The following is an 18,225-nucleotide window of genomic DNA, read 5'->3' on the forward strand; positions in this document are numbered from 1 at the left end:
AATTTTTTTTTCTGTCTAGATTGTTTTAAGAATCTAACTGTATGGTGTTCAATATATTTTAAAATAATTTTGGTTCTAGTTATAGTTTGACATGGATATTACCAGTAAATTTTATTCAAAATTATAAGAAAAATAATCAAACTAGCTTATTGTATGTAGATGTTTCTTCCCATTTTCATTTTGAGAACCATTTGTAAGCTGATGCTTTCTTGGTTGACTGTAAAGCTCTGACTGACTATTGCTATTAGATATAGAACAAAAAAATGTAGATATAACTGAGGAGGTAAAGCTAAGCAGATAGAACACTAATAAAATGGCTTTTCACTATTATGAGATAAAAGAAGGGGAAAAATTCAAGACAGCATTTCTACCTCTCACCCCAAACCCTAGTCCACAATGGGCATAAAAGGAAAGGGGTGAAAGTTATTTTTTCTTTTTCTCTGAATAGGTCTTAGTATATGAATGATGTCCAATGCACTTTTAATAATGATTTCTGTAATAGTTTTGATCTAAAATCATCACATAGAATACATGTAATAATATTAAAAGAATAAGAAATGAAGTCAGAAGACATGGGTTTAAACCACATGATTTTTTGATGTTTCTTTGTTTTCTACTGGATGTGTAGCATTCAAAAAAGTCATTTAAGGGGCAGATGAATATTTTTTTATTTTTATTCCTCTTTTTGGTTTTGTCAGGCTTTGTGGTATGGTATGGAGAATTTGGCATGCCCTGGATAATATTAAGATAAAGATGATTGCCCTGGATTCCCCATTAGGAAAGCTACTTATGGATTGGAATGAGGGAAAACTTAGACTAGATACACCCATGACCAGAGGAGGGCTTATCAGACTGTGTTTTATGTGGCATGAGGAATTACAGGAAGAATGACCCAAATATGGGTCATTTGATCCCCAAACATTGAAGCATTTGCAAAGAAGCCTAAGTAGATGTCCACCTGAACATTCACTTTATTGGGAAATCTGGGCCAGAGCAAGCGAAAATTATCATACTAAAAATATAAGACGAAGAAAATCCAGGCCCCAGCTTACATCTGAGTCTGCCTCTCAAACTGAAATAATAAATGATCTGACTCAATCCAGACCCCAAATTGAAGACGAGGACTCTCAAACTGAAACAATAAACTGGCAGAAATTTCTAAGTCTACTTCAGGAGGCTAATGAAAGACCAAATGGATTTTACGATAGACTTTGTGAGGCCGTGAGAAAGTACACCAGATTGGATCCAGTAGACTTAAGAGATTCTCATATTGTTCTCAACACATTTGTTTATAATTCACTGCCAGAAATCCATAGATACTTTTTACAATGCCCAGACTGGAGGACTCTCACAATAGACAGGATTAAAGAACTTGCGAATTATGTTTTTGACTCACGTGAGGAAAGTCCAGATGGCCCTAAACAGAATATCCTGGCGCCTGCACTTCCTGGTAATGATTTGAATCATTCCAAGCCTAAGCTTGAAGACATGGCCTCCCAAACTGAAATGCACAACAATACAACTCAGTCCAAACCTGAGATTGAATACAAGGTCGTTCAGACTACAATTCCAAATGACCCAACTCTTATTCTCTCTCTCTCTCTACTTCCTCCATGCCAAACAAACAAAGAAAAAAATAAATGATTCACCTGTAGAGGAGACAGAGAGTAAAAATTTTTCCTCTTCAAGAGATCCTCACCCACGGTCAAAAAGGTACTATACATAAGCTCAGAAAATACACACCTTTTACACTTAAGGATTTGGTTTTATGAGGACAAAGCACTACTAAATTTGATGAGGATCCCACAGAAGTTAACAGACAGTTTAGGGCAATTTTTAGAGCATATCAGCCCACTTGGAATGATGTTACTGACCTTATGGAAACAATATTGTCCCCAGGGGAAAGAGCAGATATATTAGCTGCAGCAAACAGCCTGGAAGCCACGGGAAAGGTTGATATTGGGTGGCCTATTCAAGACCCTGACTGGGACCCTAATAACCCTAGGCATATTGATATGCTGAAAGATGCTAGAGAAACATTGCTGAAGGCAATGGAGTCCGGTATTAGAAAGACTGATAACTGGTAAAAATTTATAGATACAGTTCAGGGACTTGATGAGAGACCTAATAGATTCTATGACAGGCTGTGTAAGCATGCCAGGCAATATGCTGGACTAGACCCATTAGACAGTAGAGACGCCCATATTTTCTGCTCTCATTTTGTAAAGCAGTACTTAGCAGAAATTTGGAAATATTTTAAAAATGAGAGAGAAGAAAGGAACAGACAGGACATTTTAGCTCCAGTTTAGGAAACGACAAGGCAGTGAAACTGGACCATTGAAAATCTCTATCAACGCCCTAAACTTTGCAAGTACTGCAAAAAACAAGGATACTTCTTGCGAGAATGTAGGACTAGAAAACAAGAACTTTGAAGGGCAATGGCCAAGAGCCTTGAGGAATTCCTTGGGAGAAATCAAAATAATTTTGGAAACTTTTATCAGAAAGGACACAACTGGGGTAATTATAGGCCTTATTACAGGCAGATTCAAAATGGATATAAATCTTTTCAGGGGGATACAGAAAGACAGTATCAGAATAACCGTACATCCTATCAAGGAGGTACAGAAGGACAGAACCAGAATCAGGGTAACCATGGACTCCCTCAAAAGGGGACACAAGATGGACAAGATGAAGGGGAGGGATGGAAAATAGATACTGAAAGCTACATATTCCCAGATCCAGATTTTTTGAATGCCCTTATGCCAGTCCATTCACCTCCCCAGAGTAATGAACCACATGTGACCCTCAAAGTGGGAGACATTTATTATGATTATCTGCTAGACACAGGAGCTTCTAGATCAGTATTAGTAAGCAAACCAGACCCTGGATGTAAAGCTGTAGGATCTTTGAATGTGTTAGGAGTCTTGGGAAAAGCCCAAAGAGTGGCAAAATTAACCCCTCAAATGGCATCTATGGGGCCCTTAATGGTGGAACATTCATTCTTACTCATGCCTGATGCCCCTGTAAATTTATTAGGTCATGATCTTCTTTGCAAGCTTAGAGCAACCATATTTTGTGCTCCAGATGGGGCTGTCTCCCTATAATTGCCAGAGGATACTGGACATTTATTGCCACTTTTGATTACAGAAGTTCAAGGAACAGTAGGGGATATATCCGAAATCCCCTCTAACATTCCTGAGTCATTATGGGCCTCATCCCCTACTGAGGTGGGGCTCCTTAAATCTGCCATGCCTGTTACCTTTAAGGTTAAAAGGGGACAACCCCCCTCCATTCCACTGTATCCATTGTCTAGGGAAGCAATAGAAGGGATCACCCCTATAATTGAGGCTTTGAAAAGCCAGGGTAGGTATTATTATTCCATGTCATCACTCTCCATGCAATACTCCCATTTTGCCAGTTAGAAAACCCAAGCCTGGGCCAGATGGTAAACCTGTTTATTGTTTTGTGCAAGATCTTAGAGCGATTAACAATTATGTTATCCCTAGGCACCCTATAGTCCCTAGCCCCAGTACGATAGTGTCATCCATTCCTTGTGAGGCTACATGCTTCACAGTGGTAGACCTCTGCTCTGCCTTTTTCTCCATACCAGTACATGAGGACTTCCAATATTTATTTGCTTTCACCTGGAAAAATACTCAGTGGACCTGAACTAGACTCCCACAGGGATTTGTAGACAGTCACACATTATTTTCCCAAATTTTACAGCAGGATCTGGCCTCCATTACTTTTAAAGACTCCATGCTAGTACAATATGTTGATTACTTACTTTTGGCCTCCCCTAACGCTCAAGTTTGTCAGGAAGATAGCCGTCACTTACTACTAGAGCTGCACAAGAGAGGCCACAAGGTGTCTAGGTCAAAAGTACAATGGTGTTTGCCCCAGGTAGAATACTTAGGATTTATTCTGGCTGCTGGAACTCACTCTGTCTCTTCTAAGTGGACCCAGGACATTCAGCAACTCTCTGTCCCCACTACAAAGAAGCAGTTAAGAGCTATTCTAGGAGCAGCTGGTTACTGCAGACAATGGATGCCCTCTTTTGGTGAAATTACTAAACCTCTCATAGCTCTAACAAAAAATTCTGTCCCAGACACTTTACGGTTGGATCCCCAGCATCTCTCAGCCATAACACAATTACAACAGGCCTTGTTATCAGCACCTGCCCTAGGACTCCCAAATTCTAGTAAGCCCTTCACTATCTTTGTGCACGAACAAAGGGGGATGGCTTCTGGAGTTCTGACTCAATCGCTGGGGCCTAACCAACGCCCCATAGCCTACTATTCAACCCAGCCGGACCCTGTAGCATCTGGAGTGCCACCTTGCCTTAGGGCAGTGGCGCTCACAGGCCTTTTGGTAGAAAAAGCCTCTGATTTGGTCCTAGGTAGCCCTCTAACTGTGCAATGCCCTCACTAAGTAGAGGCTCTCTTACTATGTCACAGGACACAAAACTTTTCAAATCAAAGGCTGGCTAAGTATGAAGTAACCCTGTTAGGCAACGAGAATATCACTCTAAAACACTGCACAGTCCTTAACCCAGCAACACTTCTCCCTAACTTACCACTCTCAGGGGAGCCATTGCATCACTGTGCTTCTTTGTTTTGTTTTGTTTTGTTTTTTGTTTTGTTTTTTAGTGAGGCAATTGGGGTTAAGTGACTTGCCCAGGGTCACACAGCTAGTAAGTGTTAAGTGTCTGAGGCCGGATTTGAACTCAGGTACTCTTGACTCCAGGGTCGGTGCTCTATCCACTATGACTGTGCTTCCTTAGTTGATATGGCTGAGAAACCCCATGATGATCTTTTTGATATTCCTTTAGAAAACCCTGATCTTGTCCTCTATACAGATGGTTCTTCATTTAGGAGAGAAAGGACCCGTTTCACTGGAGCTGCTGTAGTTTTTTATTATAACACTCTCTGGGCAGCTTTTCTGCCTTCCCATTATAGTGTGCAGACTGCTGAACTTGTGGCTCTTACGGAAGCCTGTAATATAGCCAAAGGGAAGAGTGCCACCATTTTTACTGACTCAAAATATGGCTTTGATATATGCCACTCGATTGGCATCATTTGGTTACAAAGAGGCTTTTTAACATCCTCGGGCAAGGTTATTGCCAATGGGGACCTTATCAAGGACCTCCTAGATGCCCTGAAACTGCCCTCTTCCCTAGCTGTTGTACATTGCCCTGCTCACACAGGGAATAATGATTCTGTTTCAAAGGGGAATGGGGGAGCTGATTCTGCAGCCAAGCTCACTGCTTTAGAAACTCCTGAACATATATTTAACCTCTCACCTTCTGAGGATGTTCCTCTTAAACTATCTTATGATGAATCAGAAGTGGAAAAATGGAGAAAGAAATTTAGAGCAAAACAGATCAATGGCATCTGGGTGCTTCTGGAAGGTAAGTCACTTATTCCCCAGAAATTCTACCACCAGGTATGCCTCTCTGTTCACAAAAAAAGGCCATTTTGGTACACAAAGCATTGTAGACTCTATTAAGGAAACCTGGATAGCACCTGGTGTGACTAACACAGCATCTTCAATCTGCTTGGGCTGCTCCACATGTCAATCTTATAATCAACATGCTTTAAGACCAAAGCTTATGGAGGACATCCTCTAGCATATACACCCTTTGAGCACTTGAGAATTGACTACCTTACAATGCCAAAAGCAAGACATTATAAATTTTGCCTTGTAATAGTTGATTAGCTCACTTGGTAGGTGGAGGCATTTCCCAGCCCCCAAGCTACAGATGCCTTTGTTGCCAAAATTCTTCTTAAAGAGATAGTCCCTCGTTTTGGTCCAATAGCCCGAATTGATTCTGACAAAGGCACACATTTTACTGATTCAATTTTATCCCAAATCTACTCTTTCTTGGGAGTAACTCCAAAATTCCACACGCCCTACCACCCACAAAGTTCAGGCCAGGTTGAATGTATGAATAAAGAGCTTAAGAGTATGATTGGCAAATTATGTACTGAAACCCATTTGAAATGGCCTGATGTTCTACCATTGGCATTATTCTATCTATGCAGTAGACCAAGAGGAAAACTTCATATATCTCCTTATGAAATGTTTTTTGGTCATCCTCCTATCCAAGCTAAAACTTTTCCCCCAGTTTATAGATCATTAGTGGGAGGTGATACTTCTGTTGCCTCCTATATACAGGAATTACAAATTAGGCTACGTGAACTCCATGAGGCAGGAGCTGTGGTCCAGGCAGGACCCTTACACTTTTCATTGCATAATTTCAATCCAGCAGATAAAACATATGTAAAGAATTTTTAAAGAACTAGTGGAACCCAGCCCTCTTGGGAGGGACCTTTTCAGGTATTATTGACAACTCCTACTTCCATTAAAATTGGTGAAAAAGACTCTTGGGTTCATTGTTCTCATGTAAAGCCTGCACCATTCATAGGTAAAGAGATTTCAGATAAAATTCAAATAGACAGCAAAGAGCAAAACCCCCTAACAATAGCAACTGTTAAAGAGAATAGAGAGCCCAGGGGCAACAGGCAGTGCCCATTTGATAGTCCTACTGATCAGTTAAATGCTTTGGGACTTAGTCTTCCTAAAGTATTGGGAGATGGAAATTGCCTTTTTAGGGCTCTTGCAGACCAGCTGCAGGGCCACTGTAGGAATCATCTCAGACCCAGACAAGAATCTACTTCTTATATAATTAACCATAGAAGTAAGTTTGAGTCTTTAAGAATAAATGACTCTTCTTTTGAAAAATATGTTGAGGACTTAAGACAACGGAGTAGGTCGGGAGGGAATGAAACAATTGTAGCCTTTGCTAGAAAAAACCAGCTGAACATGGTAGTTCATCAGTTGAATCAACCCCTATTGAAAATCAGTGGCACAGACAAAGCTGATGCTAGAGAACTCCACATTTTCTACCATAGGAAACATTATGACAGCATTAGAAAAATCCATGATAATTCAGAAACCCCTGCCACTTTGACATGCAGAGAATTGGGGAACCAGTTAAAACATTGTGGCATACCCCAAATTCTAGCAGCTTAAATACCTTAAAATTTAACAAGCATTTCCTTCTACAGGCAAATCAATGAAGCACATGGCCTGGTTTTCTGGCCCACCTCAATCTCCCCCACCCTTTCCTCTACTTGTACCTATCCTTTAATCCTGTCTTTTTTTTCTTTGTTTGTTTTGGCTTTTGAAAGGCACTAAAAAGGCCTGGAATTCACCACACCTTTAAGTTCTTTAAAGAACAAACTAGTGTGGTTGCTGCTCCTAAGAGCACAAAAGAGTGTTCAACAAATCTTTTGCTTTTTGGTTTTGGTTTTGGCTTTTCTTTGTTTTTTTACTTTTGTTTCTTTTTTAAATTTAATTTTGTAAACTAAGTGACTTTTCAAAGACATTTTAAGTATATGCCGTGGGTGGGGCCACTGGGCTTCAGAAGCTACCAGAATTCTTTTTTTTTTTCCTCTTTCTTTTTGAGAGAACCATGAGTTTTAATGAGTTTTTTTTTCCTCTTATGGGATTCTGTTTAAAAAGAAAAAAAGTAGGGTTATTGAACCCTATTGCTTGATCTCTCAATGAACATATTGAGTATTGAATCTTGCTAATTGAAGCCTTATTTCTTTTTGATAAATTGACCACCACTTTAAGTATCTGTTACTGTTATACTAGAGAATTCATATATAAGATGATATGGTTTACTTGCTAAAAGAAGATAATGTAATAATGTCTAATATAATTAGATATTTACATTCATTTATAATTTATATGTCATTATACTCTGGGGATGGTTTGGAATTATTGTATAGATTACTAGTATATCCTCAGTTATGCAGCATAACACACATTTTTACCATCATCCTGTCTTTGGTAAAATTAATATGAGATGTATGAAGTATGGAAACTTATCATTTCAGAGACATAACTGACTCTTACAGTAAGCTTGATGCAGGCCCTGGAGAGAATATGTGTGCAACAAGAGGAGAGACGGGTACAAGTAAATCCATGGTTTTCTTATGATGGCAACTATGTAGAGCAGTCCAGTTCCTTCCTCTCTCCCTCCTAAAATAACCTAATTTAACTGAACTTGTTTTCTTTTTGTCTCACTCAGTCTAATCACCTGTGGCCTAGCACAATCACTGGCTGTCTCAAAACCATGAGATATGATATGATAATCTTTCCATAACATTTTTCAGGTGTCATGAACACATACTAAATTTGACTTTGATCCAGACACATGGTGGTAAGAAGTGTTACAGATTGCGTAACTACCTCATGTAATTGAATGTATTAATTTGATCATTGACAAGGCTATGCTAAGGCTTAGTAAAAATCCAGCAATTCAAACAGTTAAAGAAGAGAATCCAGCTTTCCAGGCCAGAGCCCAGAGTCCAGAGCCCAGTTTTCCAGACTAGAATCCAGTTTCCTCCTGATGACATTTTACCACTCCAAGAAGACAAGAGAACTCAGAGACTTTATATGAATAGTTTTGTTTTGTTGATTTTGTTTTCTCCTTCTGTTACTATATACTTGCAGAGGCCCTCCCTCTGCAAGACCAATGTCAAAGCGTTGCGTCTATGAGGGACTGCCCCTCTTGACAAAACTTTTCCCTCTCCCTTTTCTATATTGTTATTTACATATTGTTAGTTAGCATAGGATATTATTTTTGGTTGTTTCATTGAACAAACTCATTTGTTTTTCAAATGAAACAAAAGGGTGGACTGTAATGATTGGAATGATGCCACCTACTGGAGACTTACTATAGGAAAACTCCACCATGAGGCGAATGCCTCAGAGGGCAAGGCCATGCGGCTTTTCCTTGGCATCAGGAAGTAACGTTTGCGCATGGCTACTGTCTATCAAGGCTACCAGCCAATCAACTTGTGGAGCCTCCCATTTTATGGGAGGGGACAGGAAAGAGGAAGGAGGGCCTGCACGGAGAGGTCTGTCTCTTTTTGGTTTCTGACTTCATGGTGGTGGTGGTGGTGGTGGTGGCAGAGGACTTCACAGGAAAATTAAGGAAAGATAGGAATGCCATGCTGTTGGAATTCTGTTCTCAATCTTTCTCTTTCTTTCTTTCAATAAACCCTTAAAAACCTAAACTCATTTTATCAGTGATTTTAGTCATTTTCCCCCAAAACTGGGGGAACAGATTAGAACCCACATTTAGAATCTTAAATTACACAAATGTGTATATATATATATATATATATATATATATATATATATATATGTATATATATATATATACATGCATGCACACATATGCATATATATTTTTATAAAATACAAAAGAAAAACACTTGTAAAATAATATATATAGTTTTACAATTTATATAGTTATATAGTTTTACTATATATATATAGCTATATAGTTATAGTTATAGTTATATTCCTAGTCCTTAGGATAGGGCCAGTTACATAGTAAGATCATTATAAATGCTTCTTAACTGATAAAATGTTTGAACTCATAAACAGATTGTCAGAAGAGAATGGAATGAGATCCAGGAAAGTTAGAAAAATTTGTGAGTTATTTTACTGGGAAATTCTTGACCCATGAATAAATTTTCTTCCAGTATATATTACTCTTTTTAGTGACCAGAACATTAATAAATTCCTAAAATGTAATTATATGCTTCTCTCCTCTCTATTGCTGTTTCTCCCTGTTTATTTTTCTGTGTAATTTTCTCTGTGTCTGTCTTTGGATCTTTCTTTCTCTTTCTCCCTGTCTGTTGCTATCTATCTCTGTCTCTGACTCTCTGTCTCTAACCCTCTGTGTCTCTTTGTCTCTCTGCCTATCCCTCTGTCTTTGACTCTCTCTGTCTCTCCATCTCTCTATATATCTGTAACCCTCTGTGTCTATCTTTCTATGTCTCTCTGTCTCTGTCTTTCTGTCTCTGTCTATCTGTCTCTCTTTCTATGGGGGTGTGTGTGTCTCTGTCTCTTCATCTTCTTCCTCTTACATATATGCTGATAAATTCTTACCATCTCCTGTCCTCTTCAAGTGTTCCATAGTTATCAAATACTTCAACAGCATGGGTCAAAACTCATGAAGGCATTTCAATATTTAATAATTCCTTTATTTTTACTTTTCATTTACAGTGCCTTAGCATCATATACTATATATATGAAACAAATTTACATTACATGTGAAAAATCAAATCCCATAAATAGTGAAAAATGAAGAAAAATAATCTTCAAAAAAATTATTAAAACATTGGGTCTTTTGACCCTCTCTGTATCTTTACCATATTTCTATACAATAACAGGAAAGGAACATTGTAAAGATAGTGGTGTATCCAATAATGCTTACATTCCACACTGCTATCGCTCCTGATCCTTGGTCTTATCATCAATATATTTATGAAATTTTTCCAGTGTAAGGGATTAAACAAAAGAGTTCATTTGGGATGCTTATGGTCTATAGGTTAATTTGTTGCATTTTCTGAGGAGAAAAATAAAGGCTCTTGTATACAATGAGGTCCAAATAATTTAGTCATTAAGGATATATTGAGTATGGTTTCCAAAAGGGGAAAATAAAAGCAGTTTATTTTTTTAATATTCTATATGATAATTTGTATACAATTATTGATGAGGAACATTGATTCAATGGATGAATATCAAATATATCACAAATAAATGTAATAATGTCTATAAGACTCTCAACTAGTGAGAAGTAAATGTAAAGAGGAGGTATGAAAAGTGGAAAGACAGAATAATAATAGAACTGTACAATGTTGCTGAAAGAACATTGGCCTTGGCCGCAGAAAGCCTGTTTGAATTGTAGTTCTACCACTTACCAATATCTTGGGCCAATTACTTAACCTCTCTGAAGCTAAGATGTGTACATTACACATCACAGTGCTCTTGTGAGGATCAAATGAATTATTGTACATAAATTGTTTTTTTAACCTTTTAACATCATATATACGTAATCTATTTTTGTACTTTGATTCATTTGCACAATTAACAGATATTAGAGTTTGAAAATTCAATCAGATCATTGTTTTGCATATCTCATATGAAATGCATTTTAGTTCTCCTTCCCCTCCCAACATATGCAAATTAGGTTGTTTTTAAAATATTAGCTAGATATAGCCTAAATATGGTACAGATTACACAAAAATAAAACTGGGTGGCTATTCATGTAGTTCATGCTTATTTGATGAAAAGCAAATGAAACAAAAAAAGGGATTTTCCTTATTCTTTTAGTTTCTTCTTTTACATTTCCCCAGCAATGCAAAAGCATATATCAGATCAAACTATGATTGTGTTTTCAGAAATGCTGCACATAAGTAAGGAGATCTGAATAGGCTCTTTATGAGCTCCAGTAGAAATCTGAACAATGTATTTCCCTCTTCTGCATAATAGTTATGCACAGTAGTGACTGTCCACTGCTGAGGCAGAAAGCATATAGAGCTTGGTCAATGGTCACAGGCTGCACCTTTAACTCTGTCAACAGCCATCTTCAAATAAGTGCTGCCAAGTCAAAAGTTCATTGTCCAAAGTGACCTTGTTTTGAGCCATCACTATTACAAATAAATACAGTACATTACGAAGTCAAAGAGGGAACAGAAATAAATCACCAGCTGCCATATTTTCAAATTTAAAGTAAAACATGCATATCATCAGCAATGCTAGACAAAACATTCAGGAAGATACAGCTTATATCGAAACAATTTAAAATTCATTTGCGATGAAGTTTCCTAGAATTATTAATAACTTTAGAATCAATTATTTGATAATTTAATTTAAAATATATAATTTTAACAACATACAATATTACCTATAGATAGGAAATTCATTTTAAAGAAATTGATTGCCCTTTTTTTTTCTTATTTATGGAAGAAATGGAAAAAAAAATCATCAGACATTGAACTCCTTAATATTTTTTCCTTTCTTTGCAGCCAGTGATTGCTATAGTGGCTGAAATATAATACATGCTTAATAAGTTGTGTTTATTTAATTTTATCAGGATGATTTATATTAATTTATTTTTGTTTCTGTTATTGTAAGATTTCAAAATATTATGAGAAGGCATCAGTCAAATTCTCGCTTACATGTTTATCAGGTTGACTTAAGAAGTCAAACTTAATTTACTTATTCCATTTTATCTCTTTGAATTTTATGAACTATCTGGAGAATGGTATTGGTAAAACACATGATCTACTTTTGTGTGTGTGTGTGTGTGTGTGTGTGTGTGTGTGTGTGTGTGTGTGTGTGTGTGTAGACAAGATGAGATAATTTTCCTTTTCTGTTACCTGGTACCTAGTATTAAGAATATTGTTGCTTTTTTCAGTCATTTCAGTCATGCCTGACTCTTTGTGACCTCATTTGGAGTGTTCTTAAAAAAGGACCTGAAATAGTTTGCCATTTCCTTCTCCAGCTCATTTTACAGATGGGGAAACAAACAAATAAGGCTAAGAAACTTGTGAAAGATAACAAAGCTGGTAAGTATCAAAGGTGGGATTTGAACTCAGAAGATAAGTCTTCCTGACTCCAAACCCTGTAAACTCTCCATTGCATAGCCTAACTACCCATCTTAAGAATTATATTTTGATTTAGAAATTGAGAGACATTATCTTTTACTGCCTTTGCATAACAAACCTCAGACTGACATGTATAATAACTCTATATTTTCTCTGTATAATGGTTGCAAATTGGGAAAATATTTTTTACTCTGACTTCTGAATATCTGCCTCAGGAACATTTCCTGTGTCTTCCTATGCTGATGTGAAAAGATCCAGTGACATAATTTAACTTTTGTTTTTGTGTTGTAGAACGTAAATTTTGACTTCCTCTAGACTCTAGTTAGGCTTATTTAATATAATTTAAAATGGCCTTGGCAGTTGCTCTGACTATAACATATTTTGAAAATAGAATTAATACAAAAAAATCAGAAAAATTGTATTGTCTATTACCTTAGGAAAAATGTCTAATGGAAACAATAACCATGAAATTAGACTATTTTTTAAAATGACTACTGTAGAGTTGGCACACTAAAGTAGCAAAGAGATAGATACTTGGGGAATTATTAAATTAAATATTGTATACTCATGTTGGGTACATGCAACTGACATTTAGTAGATGAATCTAATAATTTGAGCTTTAATTAAATTAAAATTTAATATAATAGTTCGTTATTAATTTATTAAAGAAGCACAAGTTGTCTTCTATGACTCAAGGGAGAAAAAAAAATCATTTACTGTGTGGTTTTATACTAAACTGATTGAGCTTTTGCTGTACCTATGACTGAAAGTAGAAGATAAAATGAGGTCCTAAAAATTGTGGTAATCCCATGAAGATTATTGTTCAAAAATATGAAAATAACATGAGCTTACAGATCTTTATTGGCATGTGTACAGGTTAGGAGGTTCAGGAAGAGGAGGGCAGATAAATATTAGCAGAGACTTATAGAGTGGAGTAGATGAACTCCTAGGATGCTTGGATTCCAAATTGTCTTGCTGTTTAATGAAACACCAGCACTGTGTGACAATGTGTAACTTGTTTTGATGTCATTGACTGGTCAATTGTTTCAAGAGAAATTTCAACATCTTGTTCATATTTAATCCATATCTCTGATTGTTTCATTCAAATGAGAAGTCATATGTAATTATGGTTGCCCAAGTTGTCATCATTCCTCTTAACCACGAGATAAGTAGAAGATAGGGAGGGAAGAAGGCACTAGCAGGTGAATCAAGAAAGGTTTTAATAAATCAACAGGCATTTATTATATTTTAGGAGAAAATATTATTAATATAATTGGGATATATAAGTTACGTAAAAATTAAATGAATTATAGCCTTAAAATGGTAGGAATAGTAGATGGGGAACTGTGAGGAACCAGGAAAGTCCTCTACAGATGGCATTTGAATTGTATCTTCAAGGAGAGAGGGAGTAACAATAAGAAGCCAACAGAAATAGGAAACTAAATGAGTTATTTGCAAGCATAGAGTTTCCTAAATTAAAACAAGAGCTAAAAGTAATTCAAACAACCAGCTATTTACCTGAGAGTACCAAAAGTGACAAAGAGTTTATAATTTCATCAGAGAAAAGTCATACTTCAGGTGGGCTCCATCCCAAGATGCTCCCTCTTCAGATCCCATCCCCTGAATGGGCTGTCCTAGAAATAATCTTCATATGGACCTGTGACAGTTGTTGTCTAGGATGCCCATTTCTCCACCACAGGTCAGTACCCTGAGATCTGTACCATCAAGCCTTGTGTCCAGAGCTTAGAGCATTCTCACTACCTATGTGAGGGCCCCTTCATTCTTTTTTTAAAAATTTTTAAATTATAAAAGTATTTTATTATTTTCCAGTTACATGTAGAGACAGTTTTCAACAGTTTGTTGGTTTTTTTAAATTTTTTTGCAGGGCAATGAGGGTTAACTGACTTGCCCAGGGCCACACAGCTAGTAAGTGTCAAGTGTCTGAGGCCGGATTTGAACTCAGGTTCTCCTGGATTCAGGGCCGGTGCTTTATCCACTGTAGCACCTAGCTGCCCCCAAACAGTTTTTTAATAAGATTTCTAGTTTCAAATTTTTCTCCCTCCCTCCACTCCCTAACCCCCTCCACAAAACCACAAATAATCTGACATAGGTTTTATATGTACAATAACATTAAACATATTTCTGCATTAGTCATGCTAGAAGAGAAGAATCAGAGCAAAAATGAAAAACCCTAAAAAAGAAAAACATCACCCAAAACCCAAAAGAAATAGTATGGTTCAATCTGTATCCATATTCTGCAGTTCTTTTTTTCTGGATTTGGAGAGCCTTTTGCATCATGAGTCCTTTGGAATTATTTTATACCATTGTATTGTTGAGAAGAATCAAGTCTATCACAGTTGATGAACACATAATGTTAATGGTACTGTGTACAGTGTTCTCCTGGTTCTGCTCATCTCACTCATCATCAGTTCATGCAAGTCCTTCCAGGTTTCTCTGAAACATGCTTGCTCATCATTTCTTACAGCACAATAGAATTCCATTATATTCATATATCACAACTTGTTCAACCATTCCCCAATTGATGGGCAGCCCCTCCATTTTCAATTGCTTGACACCACAAAAAGAGCAGCTATAAATAATTTTGTACATGTGGTTCCTTTTCCACTTTTTATGATCTCTTTGGGAAAAAAAAAGACCCCAAAGTGGTATTGCTGGGTCAAAGGGTATGCACAGTGTTATAGCCCTTTGGGCATAATTCAAAATTGCTCTCGAGAATGGTTGGATCAGTTCACAGCTCCACCAACAATGCATTAGTGTTGAATTTTTCCACAGCTTCTTCAACATTTATTATTTTCTGTTTTTGTCATATTAGCCAATCTGATAGGTGTCAGGTGGCATCTTAAGGGTATTTTAATTTGAATTGCTCTAATCCATAGTGATTTAGAGCATTTTTTCAAATGGCAATAGATAGCTTTGATTTCTTCATCAGAAAACTGCCTGTTCATATCCTTTGACCAATTCTCAATTGGGGAATGACGTGGATTCTTATAAATTTGATTTAGTTCCTTATATATTTTAGAAACGAGGCTTTTATCAGAAGTCCCGACTATAAAAAAAATGTTTCCCAGTTTTCTGTATTTCTTCTAATTTTGGACACATTTCTTCTGTTCGTACAAAAAATTTTAATTTAATGTAATCAAAATCATCCATTTTTCATTTCATAATATTCTCTATCTCTTGTTTGGTGATAAACTGTGCTTTAAAAAGATCTGAGAGGGGGCAGCTAGATGGCACAGTGGATAGAGCACCGGCCCTGGAGTCAGGAGTACCTGAGTTCAAATCCGGCCTCAGACACTTAACACTTACTAGCTGTGTGACCCTAGGCAAGTCACTTAACCCCAATTGCCTCACTAAAAAAAAAAAAAAAAAAAAAAAAAAAAAAAAGATCTGAGAGGATTTACCTATGATATCACCTTTTATGTTTAACTCATGTACCCGTTTTGACCTTATTTTAGTATAAGGTGTAAGATGTTGGTCTATGCCTAGTTTTTGCCATACTATCTTCCAGTTTTCCCAGCATTTTTGTCAAATACTGAGTTTCTATAACAGAAGCTGGAGTCACTGGGTTTATAAAACAGTATGTTACTAAAGTCATTTACTACTGTGTCTCCTGTGCCTAACTTATTCCATTGGTCCTCCACTCTATTTTGTAGCCAGTACCAAATAGTTTCAATGACTGCTGCTTTATAGTAGAGCTTCAGATTTGAGACAGTTAGCCCACTTTCCTGTGCATTTTTTTCATTTGTTCCCTTGATATTCGTGACCTTTTGTTTTTCCAAATGAATTTTTAAATTATTTTTTTCTGGCTCTATAAAATAATTTTTAGGTAATCTATTTGGTATGGAACTGAATAAGTAAATTAATTTAGGTAGAATTGTCATTTTTATTATATTAACTTGGCCTATCCATTAGCGATTGATATTTTTCCAGTTATTTAGATCTGATTTGATTTGTGTGAAAAGTATTTTCTAATTATGTTCACAGAATTCCTGGGTTTGTCTTGACAAGTAGATGCCCAAGTGGTTTATGTTGTCTACCATTACATTAAATGGAATTTGTCTTTCTATCTCTTGCTGCTGGACTTTGTTGGTCATGTATAGAAATGCTGATGATTTATGTGGATTTCATTTATATCCTGCAAATTTGCTAAAGTTGTTAATTGTTTCAAGTAATTTTTAATTGATTCTCTAGGATTCTCTAAGTATACCATCATATCATCTGCAAAGAGTGATAGTTTTGTTTCCTCCTTGCCTATTCTAATTCCTTTAATTCACTTGTCTTATCTGATTACTAAAGCTAACATTTCTAGTACAATATTAAATAATAGAGGAGATAATGGAAATCACAGTTTCACCCCTGATCTTATTGGGATGTCCTCTATCTTATCTTATGCTTGCTGATGTTTTGGGGTAGATACTGCCTATAATTTTAAGGAAAGTTCCAGCTATTGTTAGCTCTCTAGTGTTTTTATTAGGAATGGGTGCTGTATTTTGTTAAAAGCTTTCTCTGTATATATTGAGATGATCATATGGTTTTGGTTAGTTTTCTTATTGAGGTGGTTGATTATGTTAATAGTTTTCCTAATGTTGAACCGACCCTGCATTCTTGGTATAAATCTCAACTTGTCATAGTGTATTATCCTGGTGATCACTTTCAATAATCTCCTTGTTAATATCTTATTTAAGGAAATTGGTCGATAATTTTCTTTCTCTGTTTTTTTTTCTGTCTGGTTTTGCTATCAACACCATATTTGTGTCATAAAAGGAATTTGGTAGAACTCCTTCTTTGCCTATTTTTCCAAATAATTTGTATAATAATGAAATTAATTGTTCTAAAAATGTTTGTTACAATTCACCTGTGAACCCATCTGGACCAGGAGATTTCTTCTTGGGGAGTTAATTAAAGGCTTGTTCAATTTCTTTTTCTAATATGGGATTATTTAAAAAATTTATTTCCTCTTCAGTTAACCTGGACAGTTTGATTTTTCATAAATATTTATCCATTTCATTTAGATTGTTAAATTTATTGGCATACAGTTGGGCAAAATAGTTCCTAATTTTTGCTTTAATTTACACTTCACTGGTTGTGAAATCACCCATTTCATTTTTGATACTGGTAATTTGTTTTTCTTCTTTCTCTTTTTAATCAAATTAACCAATGGTTTATCTATTTCAATTTTTTTTTGTAAAACCAACTATTTGTTTTATTGTTTAATTCTATATTTTTCTTGCTTTCAATTTTATTAATTTCTCATTTAATTTTCAGGATTTCTAATTTAGTATTTAACTGGGGATTTAAAATTTGTTTTTGTTTTTTTTTACATTTTTAAGTTGCATGCCCAATTCATTGATCTTTTCCTTCTCTTTCTTTCTTTTTTTTTTTCATGTAAGCATTTAGAGCTATAAAATTTCCCTTAAGCCCTGCTTTGGCTGTATACCACAGATTTGGTTATGTTGTCTCATTGTCATTCTCTTGGATCAAGTTATTGATTGTTTCTATGATTTGTTGTTTGACCCACTCATTCTTTAGAATGAAATTATCTAGTTTCCAATTAATTTTCAGTTTACCTTTCTTTGCCTCTATTACATGTAATTTATATTGCATCATGATCTGAGAAAGATGCATTTACTATTTCTGCCTTTCTACATTCTCCTTGATAATTTCCTTGAATATGGTGTCTAGACTCTTTTTTTTTTTTTTTTGTGAGGCAGTTGGGGTTAAGTGA

The sequence above is a fragment of the Dromiciops gliroides genome, chromosome 1, assembly GCF_019393635.1.
Source record: "Dromiciops gliroides isolate mDroGli1 chromosome 1, mDroGli1.pri, whole genome shotgun sequence".
Taxonomy (NCBI): Eukaryota; Metazoa; Chordata; class Mammalia; order Microbiotheria; family Microbiotheriidae; genus Dromiciops; species Dromiciops gliroides.